Genomic DNA, 4,704 nt, shown 5'->3' with positions numbered 1-4,704 from the left:
CACACACGTTTGCATGTCTTAATTAAGCGGGCATATGTAAGCAAAAACATGTAGCTAGCTAGTAGGCAAAAACAGAGAATTTGTAGTACAAGACAGTGTGACTCACTGGAAGTTGTAAGGAAGTAGTATATCTTCATTGTATTTGAGGCGCTTCAAGAACTCTAGCATGCTGTCCTCTACGGCCTTTTGATGACGTGCATCTATTTTCCATGTGTATTCATTAACGGTGTTTGGGTCAATGAACCAAATGCCATAGCGTCCACATTTTCTCATTTCATACATCTTCATCCTGCATATAATACCACAGAAAAGAATATAGTGAGGATAATTACAGGTAATGATTGATCAAAAGGATCACTACAGCTAGCTTGAGACTTAAATTACAGAAAGAAATCACTTACAGACAATAGCAACTAACGGTAGATTTGTCGAGTGCGTTTTGATTGTATAACTGAAACAGTTCAGAATACTCAACGGACACAGCTTTCTCATGGTAGTAATGCCCCTCCTTGACATTCACCATGAGGGACAATCCATCGGAAATCTTGGTAATGTTCATGTACCATTGATGCAATTCATACATTCTCGTTGGGAGGTTCTTGACCTTGTCTGGCTCGACCAAAGGTTGGCCCCGGACATATATTCGTTTTATTTTATCCTCTCTAAGCACAGGCATGGGCTCGATCTCGAGGAGTTGTCCAACAGTGATTTTGAGAACTTTAGCCTGCATTATATGGTCCTCCGTTATTACCACATTGCCCACCTCAGGAACGTAAACTGTTTGCCCACAATAATATTGGGCGCGCGTACTGTCACGTGTTGTTGGCACAACAAGCGAGGGGATCGATTGCGCTGCCTGTTCTCCCAGCTGGGGAATGGTTTTCCCGCATTTTTTGACAACTGCTTCTTGTTTGCTCGATCCCGAGCTCGCCTCCTTACGTAGACGTGCTCGATTTAACTTCCTGATGTGGCGCTCATAGTCTGTGTCAACAGGCTTGGGAGCTGGTGGTTGAGCCATACGAATGAAGTGGTCAATCGTTTCCTCAGGCACTTTCTCCCTTGGCGGCGTTGGCGGTTTTGATGCAAAATGGGCTTCCACCTCGGACTTCGATATGGCTGCGATTTCCTCCTCGGACCTATCATAAGCCCTCTGCGGAAGAGGCGTGAGGCTTGGACCATATTTATATCGCTTGCCTCCGCATGTACTTCCTGTACTACCTCGACTCGTACCGCTACGCACCATAGCTGCGGGGTGTCTCTTCTACGATTGCTGAGGCGGCGGAGACGGCTGACGGGGCTGAGTTGGATGAGGAGGAGTGGCCGCTTGAAGCTATGCCGGACTTGGAGGAGGAGTGGCATGAGGTTGTGCCGGACTTGGAGGAGGAGTGGACGTATGAGGTTTTGCAGACTTGGAGGAGGAGGAGTGGCCTGACACTTTGCCGGACTTGGAGGAGGAGTGGCCTGACACTTTGCCGGACTTGGTGGACTTGCAGGAGCGGGAGACTGCTGACTCGGTGGCGGACTTCGACGAGGAGTCGGCTGATGCGGTGTCGGTGGCCTTCGAAAGATGATGCAATCCTTTTTTCCATAGGATGATACGATGGTTGGCGTCTCCGAGAAAGCGCTCTTCGTCACCTTCAGGAATGTCAAGCTCTAGCTTCGAATATGGGTCCACCACCTCATCAACCAAGACACGAGCATAGCCCGCTGGAATCGGGTTGCAATGGAAGGTTGCCTTGGGGGGATTTGTAAAAGCAACGGCGTCCGCCACCTTCATGGATATGTTCTTCATTTTGACGTGTAGCTCGCAGCTAGTGTTCTTCGTGATGTCATCCACGGGGTATCTACCCAGCATTGCGTCATCCGGGGCGGAACCCACGCTGCTTCTCGGCATGGATGGGGCGGTGCTATCCAATGCTGGATCATTCGCTAGCTGCTGCAGCTGCTGAGACCCCCTTTGCTGGGTAAGTGAGTCGATCTGCTCCTGCTGCCGCTGGAATTTGACTACCAATTCCGCTTGACTTGCTTCTAGGCCTTGAAGGCGTTCATAGTCCCGCTTCCTCTGCTCCTCCTCCATCTTCCTCTTCTTCTCCTCCGCAATCTTCTTTCTCGCACGGGTTCTGTAGTCGTTGTTCCAGTCTGAAAACCCTTTATACCACGGAATAGCGCCCTTGCCTCGTGTTCTTCCCGGGTGTTCGGGATTTCCCAGGGCACGCGTAAGCTCGTCGTTCTCTCTGTTGGGCTGGAACACCCCCGATCGTGCCTCTTCTATTGCAACAAGTATCGCATCATCGGCTCCCTTCAGACTTGCCTTCGTCGAAACATTGCCTGTCTTCGGGTCCAACTCCCCCCCATGCGCATAGAACCAAGTCCTGCACCTGGGGGGCCAGCTCTTAGTAACCGGAGTGACACCTGCATCCTCCATCTCTTTCTCAGACTTATCCCACTTAGGCATTGCCACCGCATAGCCACCTGGCCCCAGCTTATGGAACTTATTTTTTTTTCGGCATTCTTCTTGTTTATTCTCGACCGTTCCTTAGCTAATTCTGAATCCTTAAATTTCACGAAATCGTCCCAATGAGCACGTTGGTTCTCTAGTGTTCCCTCGAATACTGGAGTCTTCCTTCCTCCCTTGACGTACTTGTCCCATTCACGATTCTTGTGGTTCTTGAATGCAACCGCCATCTTCCTAAGAGCAGCGTCCTTGACTTTCTGCACATCTGCTTCTGTGAAATGATCTGGTAGGGTGAAATGTTCCATGAGTCCCAAAGCAGATCTTTTTGATTCTTGTCGACAAAAGTAACATCTGGACGTGGAGCAGCGTCCTCTTTGCCTTTTTGTCTTTTGTCTTTTGCTGGCTCTCTCCATTCTTGAAGGGAGATCGGGAGTTGGTCCTTCAAAAGAACTCCGCACTGACGAACGAACTTGTCCGCAATCTTCTTAGGCGCTAATGGTTCGCCATTAGGTCTGACTGCCTCGATATTGTACTTTACGCCCTCCTTCAACTTTTTGTTCGGGCCTCGTTTCGTCCTTTTGCCTGAAGATTTGCTCGATCCGGATGGCTGAAAGAACAAAGATCGATTCGTTAATATATCTTCAAGTCATTTAAAACATGTGATGATCACCAGATACCTGCTTATATAAATATATATACCTCGCCAGTCTTTGTTGTTTCAGGATCAACATGTTCTTCGTCATCGTCATAATCGTAGTTCATGACTTCATCAATTCGGTCGTCGCGATCGAATATCATATCACCCTCTCCGGTGTTGTTTAGAAATTCGGAGGCGTCATAATCTTCTTCATTCTGATCATCATCTGGCCCGCGTATCATATCGAACATGGTCTGTTCTCCCTCTCTGTCGGTATTGTCTGCCATAGCTTTTATTTAACTAATTCAAAAGAAATATAAAACAATTTAGTATTCAAATTACATCGTCTTGAATAATAGATATAATCTCGAATACTTCGTCTAGAATAATAGATATAATCTCGAATACATCGTCTCGAATAATATATAATATTTAATAGTACATCACTGGCTAGCTAATTAAAGATCAATACTACAGAAGAATCTAGGACACTCGCGGTTCCTGCGGCGCGGGCGGTGGACACCCAAAGAGAAGGAACCCTCACAGGATCATAGCTGAAGTGAGATCCCCGAAGATACTGACAGGTATTGGAGAACCTGCCGCCGTCTAACGCAACCATGTAGCGATGGACGTGCTCGTCCTCCTCCCTGACACGGCGACGTACCACCTCCGGCGGGGCCGGGTCCCTCCGCACCGAAACTGGCGCACGCGAACGCCACCAAACGAGATCAGGATCGACGACGGGACCCGGGGCCGGGTTCCTCATCAAGCGGCGTGCCCCTCTAGGCAGCACCTCCCAGTGCCAGCCCGACGGAGCCCAGTCCCGGACATGGGTCGGCTGGACGTCGTCGCGAACGGGTCGACGGCGAGGATGCGGGTTGGGCATCGTCGAGAACAAATACTAGCTATATGCCCGCAAAAAGTAATATTTTTTTAATGATTGGATTTGATAACTAAAATTTCTAACATTTCTACTATTTCAAAAATCTATATACTATTTCATACTAATTAAGCATCTAACACTAAAAACAGAAAACACAACTTCTATACATTCATTAAAAAACTGAAAAACAACATTATATAAAAAAAATTCATACTAATTAAACACTAATTATATACTAATAATAATAATCTAAATTATATACTAATTAAACATAAAAAATTTCCATACTAATTAAACACTAATTTCCATATAAAAAATTTTGATAACTAAAACAATAATAATCTAAACTAATTAAACATACAAAATACGTATATACTAATATATACATGCATTAATTCATACATATGTGTGTGTATGTGTTCCGTATAAAAAATTTTGATAACTGAAACAACAATAATCTAAATAATCTAAATTATATACTAATTCATGCTTGTGTGTGTGTGTGTTTTGATAACTAAAACAATAATAATCTAAATAATCTAAATTATATACTAATTCATGCGCTTGTGTGTGTGTGTGTGTGCTCGGGGCCGAGAGGGGCGACGCCCATGGTGGCCGCCGGGGGCGAGGGAGAGAGGTTAGAGGGGGAGAGCTCACAGCGGGGCGACGACGACGGCGAGGCGACGGCGGCAACGGGGACGGGGGCGGCGACGGGGATGGGGGGCAACG

The sequence above is a fragment of the Triticum dicoccoides genome, chromosome 1B (genome assembly GCF_002162155.2).
Source record: "Triticum dicoccoides isolate Atlit2015 ecotype Zavitan chromosome 1B, WEW_v2.0, whole genome shotgun sequence".
In the NCBI taxonomy this organism is placed as follows: Eukaryota; Viridiplantae; Streptophyta; class Magnoliopsida; order Poales; family Poaceae; genus Triticum; species Triticum dicoccoides.
This window is presented reverse-complemented; position numbering follows the sequence as displayed.